Source organism: Ipomoea triloba, chromosome 13, assembly GCF_003576645.1.
Source record: "Ipomoea triloba cultivar NCNSP0323 chromosome 13, ASM357664v1".
In the NCBI taxonomy this organism is placed as follows: Eukaryota; Viridiplantae; Streptophyta; class Magnoliopsida; order Solanales; family Convolvulaceae; genus Ipomoea; species Ipomoea triloba.
This window is the reverse complement of record NC_044928.1, coordinates 13,494,654-13,510,422: the sequence shown is the minus strand read 5'-3', so window position 1 is coordinate 13,510,422 and position 15,769 is coordinate 13,494,654. Positions and strand designations below refer to the sequence as shown.

The window sequence follows — 15,769 nt, the reverse complement described above, 5'->3', positions numbered from 1 at the left end:
AGATTTATCTGATTTAATCCCTAACTGTCTAGAAAATCCATTCTTCAAAAATATCATGAATTAAAATAATGTTATCTTTGGATAAGATCACATTTACTTGATCTCCAAGCTTAGGAAGACTTCACCTTGGCCGAAATTAATAGGGAGAGAGGAGAGAGAGTGTGATCATTTTTATTCTTCACCATAGTTGATCTTCAAGAACTCCATAACCAAGGATCATAAGTAAAATTCCTTCAAGTCCTCAACACTAGGTATGTTTTATGAATATTTGGTTAGAACTCTCTTTAAGACTTAATCATAAACTAAGAAATCTTGGATTTTATTGTTATTACGGTGAAATTTATTTAGAGATTTTCGGTGGATTTTGGAGATAAGGAACCCAACACTTCTTAAGGTTAAAAAGCTTCAAGCAAGGTAAGAAATCCCTTCAGTTGGTATAGTCACTTGAAAATAGGCAATTGTATAGGTATATGTATTATGGAGTTAAGATTTGATATGAAAATTATATGTTAAGCTTTAAACTTCTTAGTTAATTTCTATGCAAAAATTGGTGCTTTGGGCTTAAAAATATATTTGGTATGCATAAATTTAACGTATGCATGTATGTATATACTATATTTATGTCCATATAAAATGATGTTGAAGAAAAGGTGGAAAAATATGAGTTTTTGCACTGTTTTGCTGCCCAGAAAATTTTTACCGTATGAATGGACGCCCCAGTGGACGCGCGTCCAGCGTGCGTCCACTGACGTCCAGATTTTTGGGAAAAATTAAAGAAAAAGCCGTAAGAGAGGACGCCCCAGCGGACGCGCGTCCAGCGTGCGTCCACTGACGTCCAGATTTTTGGGAAAAATTAAAGAAAAAGCCGTAAGAGAGGACGCCCCAGCGGACGCGCGTCCAGCGTGCGTCCACTGACGTCCAGATTTTTGGGAAAAATTAAAGAAAAAGCCGTAAGAGAGGACGCCCCAGCGGACGCGCGTCCAGCGTGCGTCCACTGACGTCCAGATTTTTGGGAAAAATTAAAGAAAAAGCCGTAAGAGAGGACGCCCCAGCGGACGCGCGTCCAGCGTGCGTCCACTGACGTCCAGATTTTTGGGAAAAATTAAAGAAAAAGCCGTAAGAGAGGACGCCCCAGCGGACGCGCGTCCAGCGTGCGTCCACTGACGTCCAGATTTTTGGGAAAAATTAAGGAAAAAGCCGAAGGTGAGGACGCCCAGATGGACACGCGTCCACCCTGCGTCCACTGACGTCCAGAATGTTCAAATCAGTATTTTCAGTCCAAAAAGTTTGGGTATGATGTCAAGCTATGTCTAAATTATTTTCAACTGTATTATTTTTGGTTAAATGTTCACGTATGCTTGCATCATAATTTTTGAAAAGCCTATGGGCAAACAAGCTTGATTTTTGAGGAAATAAATGTTTTGAGAAATGAAGAGAAAATACTAATCACGTACATGAAAGATATTTTGGAAATCTTAGTTTCTGGATATGTTGCAGAGAAATTGAGAAAGGGACCTACGGGAGGGCTTAATTGCCATGGCCTGGGGTTGGAACAAGGTGGGGACCTACGGGAGGGCTTAAATGCTACTACCCGAGGTTGGAATAAGGTTGGACCTTCGGGAGGGCTGGAGTGCCATGGCCCGAGGTTGGGATAAAGAGACCTACGGGAAGGTTGGAGCATGCCATGGCCCAAGGTTTGAGAAGGGGAATTGAGAAATGAATATTATACTGAGCTGCGGTTCAGAGAATTAGAACTGCGGTTGTAATTGAGAAATGATAAAAAGAATGTCTCGTGCTTATCCAGGGGAAAACTAAGTAATTAACTATGGAATTATTGATATACTGAGCTGCGGTTCAGATAATTAAAATAATTAGAGCTGCGGTTCTAATTGAAAAGATGAATGATATACTGAGCTGCGGTTCAGATAATTAAAATAATTAGAGCTGCGGTTCTAATTGAAAAGATGAATGATATACTGAGCTGCGGTTCAGATGTTTAAAAGAATTAGAGCTGCGGTTCTAATCGATAATGAGTAATTCTTGAAAAAAAAAGTTTATGAACTTATCAAAATATACGTGAATATATTTTGGTTTGACGAGTTAAATTACTATTCTAATATGAAGGAAAGTTATATGTAATTCCTTTAAATATATTCTGTTATGCTATCTTTGGATTGTTTGATTTCAGGTAAACTTCCAAAGTATGGGTAAAAACTCTATAAGCTTTGTATTGATATTATATTTCAAAACCTTTGTCTACGCTTAAGTGACAATGGATTTCCTTACTTAGCCGTCGCGCTAACTACACTTCATTGTGTCTATTATCAGATGCAGTCTAGCATGGGCTCAGGTAGCCGATGAGCTCTGAATAGGATGGAGGTTGAGGTTGAGATCCTAGAATAGACACCCTGGAAGAATTATGTCCACTTGTATTAAGTTGGACTTTGGATGTATTTTGATGTTGTAAGTTTAGCCTGTGCGTTTGGGTATNCCTACTTTTATTTCTTGAAGCGCATGGAACAAATAATTCAAGTGTGTTCTAATTCTTCGTTTTTTACTTTAGTTTTACGTATTGTTGTGGTTCATCTTGATCCATTGTAATCCTAATGTCTCAAGAGCGTAGGTAGACAAGGTGTTCGACGAAATGCCCCAACCAATTGAGGGCTTGGGAATTCGAGCGTGACATCGCTCGGTGTTGTTCCTTTCACCTCCTTAGGTGTCTTAGATTTCAATTCAATCCAACCGTAGATAAATGAGTGCAAGAACCGGGGGAGTATCGATCAAATTCGCTCTCTTTCATTATTGATCTTTGAATCTTGTTTCACTTTGCACTCACTCTATTAATGAATTCCTTGCTCTTTATTGCTAATTGCTTTTGCATTCATAAGTGACTTGCCTACTCTTGNCCTCCTTAGGTGTCTTAGATTTCAATTCAATCCAACCGTAGATAAATGAGTGCAAGAACCGGGGGAGTATCGATCAAATTCGCTCTCTTTCATTATTGATCTTTGAATCTTGTTTCACTTTGCACTCACTCTATTAATGAATTCCTTGCTCTTTATTGCTAATTGCTTTTGCATTCATAAGTGACTTGCCTACTCTTGTAATACCCCGAAATATTTTCTACTAAAAGTTCCTAATTTTAAAAGCCTTATTTATTGGATAAATTTATTTGTCCAAATTTTTAATCCGAAAGTCTATCTGAGAGAAACCTGTAAACCTTGTATCAGTATTTTGGGCCAAATTTTAAACCCACATTTTTTTCTTTCCTAAAACCCANTTGCCTACTCTTGTAATACCCCGAAATATTTTCTACTAAAAGTTCCTAATTTTAAAAGCCTTATTTATTGGATAAATTTATTTGTCCAAATTTTTAATCCGAAAGTCTATCTGAGAGAAACCTGTAAACCTTGTATCAGTATTTTGGGCCAAATTTTAAACCCACATTTTTTTCTTTCCTAAAACCCAAATGTAATTATCTCGTAATGTTTTGAACCTATATTTCGCGATGTACCGAACCTTGCCCAATTTTAGGATTTAGTCTGGGATAAATTTTGGTTTCGAAAATTATTCAATCTAAACTATTTTCTACCGAGAATTCATCTGTTTTAATCCTGGTCAATCTAGCTAAGATATTTTTCAAGACTTAACCAAAAGCAAGTGACACTTGTCACAATTTTTACCACATGTTTAGGAAAGCAAGTGACACTTGTCACAATTTTTACCACATGTTTAGGTAAGAATAGTCAACCAAGTGAGGAGTAGAATTATAAAGCATGTTTTCCCATTTTTTTTCCTCATTTGGCCGAAACAACAAGAGGAGAAAGGATTTTTTTTCCTCATTTGGCCGAAACAACAAGAGGAGAAAGGAGAGAGAAATCATCATCTTCTTCCTTAGAGCTCTACCTTCCATAGCTAAAATCTTTTTTACAAGTCTCAAGCTATTTGGTAAAACTTTAACTTTATTCGGTAGAAAGCTTTATTTTCCTTCCTAGATCTTGAATCTAAGTATAATTTCTTAATATTTGTTGCTATAATGTTAAATTTCTCTTAGGGTTTTGAGTGAAAAATTTGGGGAAAAAGATTCAAGATTCCTCATACGGTGTTAGTACACTCCCGAAAGGTAAGGAATCCCTTAAGTAGGTTAAGGTCACTTAAAATTAGATAATTGATAGTTTATTTGAAATATGATGAGTTTTAGGTGAAATTATTGTGTACATGCTTGTATGCATAATATATATGCAATTGTATTTTACATAATATATATGTACAAAATGTTGTATTGGTGAGATGTGGTTGTTAATGTGCCTAAATATCTAAATTAGAAATACTATGTATATTATATAGTGTATGTACGTACGTGTAAGTATAGTAATATATATATTATATGCGTATTATGTATGTATGTAAACCGTATGTGTATATATGTATTTATATATATATATATATATCGTATGTAGGTCCGTATTTATACATAGCATGTATACCATATGTATGTATGTATAAGTAATATAAGATGTTGTATTATGTATATATATATATGGTATGAACTTTAACCGTGTATACAAATATGTATGAGTATTATGGGAAATTTATACTATGTATATATAGTATAGGTATCGTATGTAAGTATGCATAAATGTGTAAAGTGTTATGTTATATGCATATATACATATATGTAGTGTTAGGTACATATGTAATGTGATGATGGAAATTGTGGGATAGTTACACTTTATTACCACACTGTATGGTAATTAGTGTACTATCAAAATGTTTTGAGAAACAAAAACTTTTGGACTAGGTTAAGAGTGTTGATTGATTTCAAGTTGGGACTTGATTTTGTTGAATATGTCCAAAAAGTGGTTTTGACTCAAGGAGGATGAGGAAGAAGGAAAAATGTTTTCAAACCCTTAGTTTATAGTAAAGTTGAGGAGGACCTTGATTAGCCTTCGGGTGGCTTAAAGTGCCCTTGCCCAAGGTTGCTATATAGTATGATCATTCATACTGGAGGGCGAAGTCTATTCGCCGAGAACTATATAACTCGTTAGGATGAGGAATTCCTGCGGGGGTGTGCACACTTAAAGTATAGTTACTCTAGGAAGTCCGGGTAGGTGTCGTTTTTATGAACCTAGTAGGGCCAACTAGGAATCATTCTAACGAACCTTACGTCCAGGGGATCAGTGTTAGACCAGGGGATGACCACTGAACCCGAGTTCGATGATCCAAGTGGTCAGAGAGGGAGTTAAGAGAATACTCCAAAGGCCTCACGCTTTGTACAAATAAACTAAGTGGAAAATTTTGTATGAAAATGTAGTTACTCTGTAGCTACGCTAAAGAGGGATGCGATGATTATTTAAGCGAAAAAAGGTGTCGGTGAACCCTCTTTGAGATAAAAGTTGGTGGGATTTCCCTATGAGGAAGATTTTCAAGTACATGATTGTGATTAAACGTGATGTTCATAATTTTCCGCTACTTGCTTATATGCGTAGATGATTATTGATGCGTCGAGTAATGCATTCTGGTTAAGCAATCACTTATCAAAAGAACTTATACTGTTGTTCAGTTCTTATTTATTACTTGTGCAAACTATACGTGATGACTCGTTGCAGGTAAAGTATCAATGAGGAGTAAGGGTAATAAAGGTTTTTAAATACTTACTTTGTAAAACCTTTATATAATTTTGGGTGACCCACGGACCCCTTACTTAGCCGTCGCGCTAACTACACTTCATTGTGTTGCCTACAGATGCAATCTAGTGTAAGTTCTTGTAGTGCGGCGAACTCTCCAAGTTCGCCGGAGTATGAGTGTCATGGCATGGATTATGATGACTATGTACAGCTGATGATAGGTACCGACCCATATGCGCCGGGTTATGCTTCGCTTGCTCCAGCCAGCTCTCCAGTTACAGATAGTTTTCCTTTTGTCCAAGATGGCCCAGATGTTCAGGCCTCCTATGGTTTTTATCCCCTCGAGGTGTTGACCGGAAGCGACCCATTAGAGTTTATCGTATATTACCCCTACCCATGGAACCCCGGTTCACCAGAGTATTGGGACGAATGGTCCATGGTTAATACCACCTCTCGCTTCCTAGGTATTACGTCTTGGGATATGCCTTGGGGAAGATTTTCTTTTTTTGGTGTAAATGCCTTTTTGTAGCCTTAGGGGTGGCTAACTTAACTAGTAGGGTCGTGGATGACCCTTAACTTATATTTTGGCCCGAGGGGCAAACTATGTATATATAAATGTAAATGTATATATATATATTAAATTATGATGGGTGGTTGTTGTTGTTAAGTAGAAGTTTTCGTTTAGCCTGTGCACCTAGAGTGGGGTTTATCAAAAGAAGATAGAACTCGTTCTAAGTGTGGTGGTAACTCCTCCGGATGTACGGCAAGCCAAGCTGGTCTGGGGTGTTACAACTCTCTCCAATTTGCCATCATATCGAGAACGACACTTGACGAAGTTATTCCTTGTTTACACTTTACACCTCACCTAAAAAACTAATTCATCACATATTCAATACAAGTTGCAAGAACTAGCACGTGTAGGCTTCTGTTTAACATAAACTATCTCTATCATATCCAAATTAAACTTGCATATATATAATTGTAACGTGGAGATGGTCGAGTTGGTCTATGGCGCCAGATTAAGGCTCTGGTCCGAAAGGGCGTGGGTTTATGGCGCCAGATTAAGGCTCTGGTCCGAAAGGGCGTGGGTTCAAATCCCACTTTCCACACCAACTTCACCCTAGTTCTCCATATTTAGCTGCTTGAGTGTGTAGACATTAATGTAGTTTCTACAATCGGGAACAATGTTTCCATTTCACTCATTCAACTTATAGAGGGTCTTGAATACCTAATTTTCCCTTTAAAAGGGGTATCCGCGACGGTTCAAGCTTAGAAGGAGTCGCAGATACCTAATTGTTTGCTAACTTTTATTGAAAGAGATGTGTTTGAAAGCGTTGATAAAAAGAATTATACAACATTTTCATAATATGAATACACGTTGTAGACAATTATAAAATGAAGACATTTATTTATAAATTTAACATATATTTATAATTATATTTCTAATTCGTGGTATTCTTTATAATTGGTTAATATATCAAATAACCCAATATTACTTAATTCGTTATTATTACTTTTGTAGAGGAATGCAATAATTCTCTGCTCGCGTCTTCTAATTCTTCATTTCTTACTTGTTATTTCTTGAAGCGCAAGGAACACACATTTTACAACTCGCGTCTTCTAATTCTTCAATTTGTTTATTTGTTGAAGTGCACAAAACAAATAATTCAAGCATTTTTGAATTCTTCATTTCTTACTTGTATTTCTTGAAGCACAATGAACAAATAATTCTCAGCTCGCATCTTGTATATATTCATTTTTTTTTAAGCACAAGCAACAAATAATTCTAGCGTCTTCTAATTCTTCGTTTCTTACTTTTATTTCTTAAAGCGAAAGGAACAAATAATTCAAGTGTGTTCTAATTCTTCGTTTCTTACTTTTGTTTTATGCATTGTTGTGGTTCATCTTGATCCATTGGAAGCCTAAATCTCTCAAGAGCGTAGGTTGTAGGCTTTGCAAGATATTGCAAGAGTGCAATAGCCTAAGTGTATGCAACTCTCGCCCTTAATTGGGGAGCATGAGGTCTGGAAGAGGTAGGTAGACAAGGTGTTCGACAAAATGCCCCAACCAATTGAGGGCTTGGAAATTCGAGCGTGACATCGCTCGGTGTTGTGACTTTTGCCTCCTTAGGTGTCTTAGATTTCAATTCAATCCAACCGTTGATAAACGAGTGCAAGAACCGGGGGAGTATCGATCAAATCCGATCTCTTTCATTATTGATCTTTGAATCTTGTTTCACTTTGCACTCACTCTATTAATGAATTCCTTGCTCTTTATTGCTAATTGCCTTTGCATTCATAAGTGACTTGCCTACTCTCTCCAATTTGCCATCCTCTCGAGAACGACACTTGATGAACTTATTCCTTGTTTACACTTTACACCTCACCGAAAAAACTACTTCATCACATATTCAATACAAGTCTCAAGAACTAGCAGGTGTAGGCTTCTGTTTCACAGAAACTATCTCTATCATATCCATATTAAACTTGCATATATATAATTGTCACGTGGAGATGGCCGAGTTGGTCTAAGGCGCCAGATTAAGGTTGTGGTCCACAAGGGCGTGGGTTCAAATCCCACTCTTTACACCAACTTCACCCTAGTTCTCCATATTTAGCTGCTTGAATGGGTAGACATTAATATAGTTTCTAAAATCGGGAACAATGTTTCTATTTCACACTTTCAACTTATAGAGGGTCTTGAATACCTAATTTTTCCTTTAAAAGGTGTATCCACGACGGTTCAAGCTTAGAAGGAGCCACGGATCCCTAATTGTTTGCTAACTTTGATTGAAAGATATGTGTTTGAAAGCGTTGATAAAAACAATTATACAACATTTTCATAGTATGAATACACGTTGTAGACAATTTGATAAGCCTCCAAGATACCCATGCAAAGCTACTTTTATCCTTACATGATAAATTGTGATCAAATATGCTTTAAATTCACTAACCAACATGCAAAGCTACTTTTAGCATAAATTGAGGTTATACAGGAGTCCCGGGAGCCAATAGGAACGAAAACCGAGCTTAAGGAAAGAACCATGCAAGACTGGAGCCCTGAGGGACCTAAGAAGACCTCCACACGTGTGTTGGTGCGCGTGGCCAAGTTCCAGTAGCCATCCACGCACGACCACACGCGTGTGGACGGACGTGGCAAGGACACTGCACGAATTTTCCCCTAGGGTTACTTTTTGGAGACTATTTAAACTCTCTTGATAGATTTTCAGATCTCTCTCTTTCTTGGAGTCTTCTTCTTTCTCAATTTTGGGGATTCACTTTAGATGATTTCAAAGATTATTTTAGAGTAGTTTAGATAATTCTCATTGTAGAAGACAACAAGCTTGGACTGAAGGATCACTTCAACTCTAGGTGATCTCTATTACATTTCTAATCTATTTTACTATTTTGTTCTTGGATTGAATTAGATTTTGTCTTGAAATTCTTATCATGAGTGGCTAGTTTAATTTAGGGATTTGGATTTTGTGAAGATATGTTGCTGGTGTGATGATCTTATATATATTTTTGGATCTAAATGCTTGCATTGTTGGGTTATCTATTCTTGTCTATGGATTGTTGTTTTGATGATATCTTGTTTGGATTTGGCCACTTTAGATGAGAGATTGAGCTCTTGACTCTTTCATGTCTTTGATTAGAGTTAGGATTGAAGCTTTGTAACAATCATAGATCCTATGGACTTCTTAAGAATAGTAGGAAAGTGTGTAGCTAAAGTGTTTGATAAAATGTCTCTTAGATTTTTGGATGCTTGAAGGTTTCCTAAATCCAAGAAGCCTTAGTACACAAAGGTGGAAGAGGACTAAGAACACACACTGTGATACCCCGAAATTTTAAACTCAAAATTTCTTGTGATCGTAGCATCGCTAAATTTCGCGGTGTACTGAACCTAGCCCAATTTTGAGGATTAGTCTGGAATAAATTTTTAGTTTCGGAAATTATTCTATCTGGATTATTTTCCACCGAAACTTTATCTGTTTGGACCCCAACTGATAAGTTGGAAGATATTTTATTATTTTATTATTTTCCCTTAATCTTATCTCTTAAGGGATATATATATATATATGTTGTGATAAGAATGAGAAATCATTTCTTCATTTCCCATTCCCATTCGTGAGAGAGAGACAGGAGAGTGATCTTCACCATTTCTTCATTTCTCCATTAAAACCATAGCAAGCTTCCTTCACATCTCTCAATTTTATTCGATAAGATTCCAATTTTATTCGGTAAAAAGCTTTATCTTCCTTCCTAGAGCTTGAATCTAAGCTTAGCTTCTTAACATTTGTTGTTACGGTGTTGATTTTGATGCTAGGGTTTAAGGTGAAATTTGGGGAAAAGATCCAAAATCCATCTTATGGTGTTAGAATGCTCTCAAAGAGGTAAGGAATCCCTTCAGTTGGTTTAGTCACTTAAAATTAGATAATTGCTTGTTGGTGAAAATATGCTGTTTTTGAGCTTTGGAAATATTTTTGTATACGTGTTCATAGCTTGGATATGCATGTATATGTTATATTTATGTCCATATGAGCTTATACTTGTGAAAATATTGGAGAAAAATCAAGGTAGTCTCTGGCAGTAACTTCCGAGATTTATTGGGAAAAATTGGTAAGGTATTTTGATTCTATTTTCTCCAAATATGTAGTTCAATAAGTCTAGAACCTGCATATGAAATTTCATAATGATCGGAGTAGTATAAGTATGGTTTTCGNCAGAGAGAAAAATTCCGGACAGCACACTGCCAAGGGTAAAAATGGAATTTTCTGTGTTTATTCGCGGATCAAAATGACCAAAACTTTTTATGGACATCAAGTACTGTAAGTTGGGGATCTACCAAAAAAATTTCAAGTGAAAAAGAGTTCGGGAACTATTTTTACCGGCTCAATCTTTCGGACTGCGCTGTTTTTACTGCCCAGAAACTGGCAGAGTTGTGAGGACGCGGACCATGGACGCGCGTCCACTGCGCGTCCATCGGCGTCCAGTGAGTTACGAACCAGGCAGAGTGGGCGGACGCGACCTCGGACGCGCGTCCACTGCACGTCCGTCGGCGTCCAAGGGTGCGAAAGTGAGATTAAATGTGGTTGTTTGGTGTAGGCTTTGATTATTATTGTTGATGTTTAGTTGATGGGGTTGTAATGATCCTAAAAGATTATTAAGATTATGAATATGATTATGATTAGTCCGGTTGGTTTGGTATTAGTTTGGAAGTTGAAACCTTCTGGTTGGATATTTGGAGAATTATCCTTGGTGATTACTTGAGAGTTGGAAATCTCTCTAGTGGTGCATAAGCTTTGATTGTTATTGATGATTGGATTATAATGAATCCAAGAGGTTGTTATGAGAAGTGATGATACTATGATATGTGTTGAGGGAATTGTTATATGGAATGTTGAGATAAAGGTTGTATATGGTGAATCTTGAGAAAGTAGTTGTTGGATGATTTTGGAGTATGGTTAGGCAATGACTTTTCTTAAGTTATGACCTAATGATGTTAGTAATGGAGTTGATGTCTTTGATGATTGATAAGGAATGAGTATTTGGGAATGGACATATGAAGTGTATCCAAAAATGTTTATGAAAACTTACGTTGAAAAACGTATGCTATTTTATTATAAAGGTTGTCAAAACCTTATTGTCAGAAAATGATGTTGAAAATCCTTCAGGGGCTAAAGAGGTTGTAACACTCCTCGGGCCGGCTTACCGTACATCCTGAGGAGTCTGGCTTGCCGTACAACCCAAGGTGTTACCGCCACACCCAAAACAAGTTCTATCATCCCCTTGACAGACCCCGCTTCAGGTGCACAGGCTAAAAGAAACTTACTCAACACACACAGTCACTCATTTTGAAATAACATACAAGATATATATATATATATATAAATATTTACAAAGTAAGTACCGGAAATTTTGCCTAACGGCCAACATAAGTTTAAAGCCCTACATGTCCCCACTAACCAAGATCAGTCACTCCCCTGGCTACAAAATATATTTACACAAAAGGAATAAACCCCTACAGACCTTCTGTGCATCCTGCTTACACGATCTGGAGATACGTCGGACCCGTAAACTCACCCCAGACAAGATGCCATTCCCCTTCGTACCATGTGATATGGTCTAGGAACCGGGAAGCGACTATGACCATAGACCACTCCTCCCAACTCTCGGGAGGACTCGGGTCCCAAGGGTAAGGATAATAAACTATAAACTCTAGGGGGTTACTTCCTACCAGCACCTCGATGGGGTAAAAACCAAAAGTGGCCTGTACGTCAGGACCCTCAGGAATAGGAAGAACACTATTTACTGCCGGTGAGCTATTGGGAGCTGTAGGAGCATAGCCAGGCGCATAAGGGTCGGCGCCACTCATCTGCTGTACAAAAACGTCGTAGTCCATGCCACGACCTACACCTTCCGACGAACTAGGGGAGTTCGTCGGACTGCAAGAACTAACGCTGAACTCCATCTGAAAGCAACACATTGAAGTGTAGTTAGCGCGACGGCTAAGCAAGGAGATCCGTGGATCGCCCAAACTTAAATAAAGGTTTTCTAAAACATATATTTTTGATTAAAGTATAACAACACAGTGAAACATATACGTACGTAGAAGAAATCATATCACTTAGTCAAATTGGACTTCTCTTACAAATAGGANCAGAGAGAAAAATTCCGGACAGCACACTGCCAAGGGTAAAAATGGAATTTTCTGTGTTTATTCGCGGATCAAAATGACCAAAACTTTTTATGGACATCAAGTACTGTAAGTTGGGGATCTACCAAAAAAATTTCAAGTGAAAAAGAGTTCGGGAACTATTTTTACCGGCTCAATCTTTCGGACTGCGCTGTTTTTACTGCCCAGAAACTGGCAGAGTTGTGAGGACGCGGACCATGGACGCGCGTCCACTGCGCGTCCATCGGCGTCCAGTGAGTTACGAACCAGGCAGAGTGGGCGGACGCGACCTCGGACGCGCGTCCACTGCACGTCCGTCGGCGTCCAAGGGTGCGAAAGTGAGATTAAATGTGGTTGTTTGGTGTAGGCTTTGATTATTATTGTTGATGTTTAGTTGATGGGGTTGTAATGATCCTAAAAGATTATTAAGATTATGAATATGATTATGATTAGTCCGGTTGGTTTGGTATTAGTTTGGAAGTTGAAACCTTCTGGTTGGATATTTGGAGAATTATCCTTGGTGATTACTTGAGAGTTGGAAATCTCTCTAGTGGTGCATAAGCTTTGATTGTTATTGATGATTGGATTATAATGAATCCAAGAGGTTGTTATGAGAAGTGATGATACTATGATATGTGTTGAGGGAATTGTTATATGGAATGTTGAGATAAAGGTTGTATATGGTGAATCTTGAGAAAGTAGTTGTTGGATGATTTTGGAGTATGGTTAGGCAATGACTTTTCTTAAGTTATGACCTAATGATGTTAGTAATGGAGTTGATGTCTTTGATGATTGATAAGGAATGAGTATTTGGGAATGGACATATGAAGTGTATCCAAAAATGTTTATGAAAACTTACGTTGAAAAACGTATGCTATTTTATTATAAAGGTTGTCAAAACCTTATTGTCAGAAAATGATGTTGAAAATCCTTCAGGGGCTAAAGAGGTTGTAACACTCCTCGGGCCGGCTTACCGTACATCCTGAGGAGTCTGGCTTGCCGTACAACCCAAGGTGTTACCGCCACACCCAAAACAAGTTCTATCATCCCCTTGACAGACCCCGCTTCAGGTGCACAGGCTAAAAGAAACTTACTCAACACACACAGTCACTCATTTTGAAATAACATACAAGATATATATATATATATATAAATATTTACAAAGTAAGTACCGGAAATTTTGCCTAACGGCCAACATAAGTTTAAAGCCCTACATGTCCCCACTAACCAAGATCAGTCACTCCCCTGGCTACAAAATATATTTACACAAAAGGAATAAACCCCTACAGACCTTCTGTGCATCCTGCTTACACGATCTGGAGATACGTCGGACCCGTAAACTCACCCCAGACAAGATGCCATTCCCCTTCGTACCATGTGATATGGTCTAGGAACCGGGAAGCGACTATGACCATAGACCACTCCTCCCAACTCTCGGGAGGACTCGGGTCCCAAGGGTAAGGATAATAAACTATAAACTCTAGGGGGTTACTTCCTACCAGCACCTCGATGGGGTAAAAACCAAAAGTGGCCTGTACGTCAGGACCCTCAGGAATAGGAAGAACACTATTTACTGCCGGTGAGCTATTGGGAGCTGTAGGAGCATAGCCAGGCGCATAAGGGTCGGCGCCACTCATCTGCTGTACAAAAACGTCGTAGTCCATGCCACGACCTACACCTTCCGACGAACTAGGGGAGTTCGTCGGACTGCAAGAACTAACGCTGAACTCCATCTGAAAGCAACACATTGAAGTGTAGTTAGCGCGACGGCTAAGCAAGGAGATCCGTGGATCGCCCAAACTTAAATAAAGGTTTTCTAAAACATATATTTTTGATTAAAGTATAACAACACAGTGAAACATATACGTACGTAGAAGAAATCATATCACTTAGTCAAATTGGACTTCTCTTACAAATAGGAAATAATATTTTCCTCCAGTCAAACCTGTAGTTATTCAAACTAGTTTTCAACCGTTCCTCTCAAGGAGCTTTACATCAATTTCCATCTCATCTCCGCTACAGAGTAGCCATATCTCATCAATTTCCATCTCATCTCCGCTACAGAGTAGCCATATCTCCTTACAAAAATTCACTTAGTTTCTTCTTCGTAGCCATATCTCCTTACAAAAATTCACTTAGTTTCTTCTTCGAAAGCATATCTCCTTACAAAAATTCACTTAGTTTCTTCTTCGAAAGTGTGAGGCCTTTGGAGCATTCACTTAGTTTCTTCTTCGAAAGTGTGAGGCCTTTGGAGCACTCACTTAGTTTCTTCTTCGAAAGTGTGAGGCCTTTGGAGCACTCTAATTGTCTCCCTCTTTGACCACTTGGATCATTGATCGGGGTAGTGGTCGTTCTCCGATCTAACGCTGATCCCTTGGCACCAGGTACGTTAAAATGATTCCCAGTCGGCCTAACCGGGTCCGTTAAAACGAAACCTGCCCGCAATAATCGGGGTATCTATACCTTAAGTGTGCACACCCCCGTGGGAATACCGCATCCGACGAGTTATATAGTACCCAGCGACTAGACGTCGCATAAGTATGAATTGGATGTCATACGGCACAACATTTAATATGTAACAACCGCTGGGCAAGGGCACTTCATGCAGAGCATATGCCACCCGTGGGTTAGTCAAGGTCCTCCTCCTCTTGCTCAGAAACTAAGGTTTTCCTTCTCTTTTCTCTTTAACGACATTGGTTTTAACCATTTCTTTTCAGAAATTTCAGCTTGGCGCAGTCTGAAAGATCGAGCCGGTAAGAATAGTTCCCGAACTCTTTTTCACTTGAAATTTTTTTGGTAGAACCCTAACTCATAGTACTTGATGTTCATAAAAAGTTTTGGTCATCTAAGTTCACGAATTTACACAGAAAATTCCCTTTTTGCCCTTGGCAGTGTGCTGTCCGGATTTTTCTTCTCTCTGGACCAGTTTTGGAAAATAATTTTGAAACCACACTTATACTACTCCAAAAATTATGAAATTTTTATGGTAGCATATACACGTATAGAACTACATGTATAAAAAAAATTGGATCAAAATACCTTACCGATTTGTCCCAGAAATTCACGGAAGTTACTGCCAGAGACTAGTTAAATTTCTTGTCAATATTTTCACAAGTGTAAGCCTATATGGGCATAAATATGATTTATACATACACCTTATATACACCATATACAGGCAACTTATACTAAACATTTTTACTAAATTTCACCAAGTCACAATCAACCATCAATTATTCAAATTTGAGCAATCTAGTCCAACTTAAGGGAACTCCTTACCTCCAAAGTAGTTAATATTGTCTTAAAGATGCTTTTGGTGGATTTTCCCCAATTCCTTCTTGAAACCCTAGCTCCCAATTCATCATCATAACAACAAGATTCAAGAAATCAAGACTTAGATTCTTAAACTAGGAAAGGAAATAAAGCTATCTACCGAATAAAATTAAAGTTTTACCGAATCTTTGATGAAG

At 38.2% G+C, this 15,769-nt stretch overlaps 1 long non-coding RNA gene and 1 other non-coding gene across 2 annotated transcripts; one reads left to right on the top strand and one right to left on the bottom strand.

Annotated features, from left to right (window-relative positions):
- Positions 1–8,134: 8,134 nt before the first annotated feature.
- On the top strand, positions 8,135–8,215 carry TRNAL-AAG. Its single transcript has one exon. It is a non-coding gene; the product is annotated as a tRNA-Leu (tRNA).
- Positions 8,216–13,416: 5,201 nt separating this feature from the next.
- LOC116003106 lies at positions 13,417–15,642 on the bottom strand. The gene is made up of 2 exons (XR_004094619.1): positions 15,579–15,642; positions 13,417–14,035 (listed from the first exon to the last, which is right to left on the bottom strand). It is a non-coding gene; the product is annotated as an uncharacterized LOC116003106 (long non-coding RNA).
- Between the last annotated feature and the right edge of the window lie 127 nt (positions 15,643–15,769).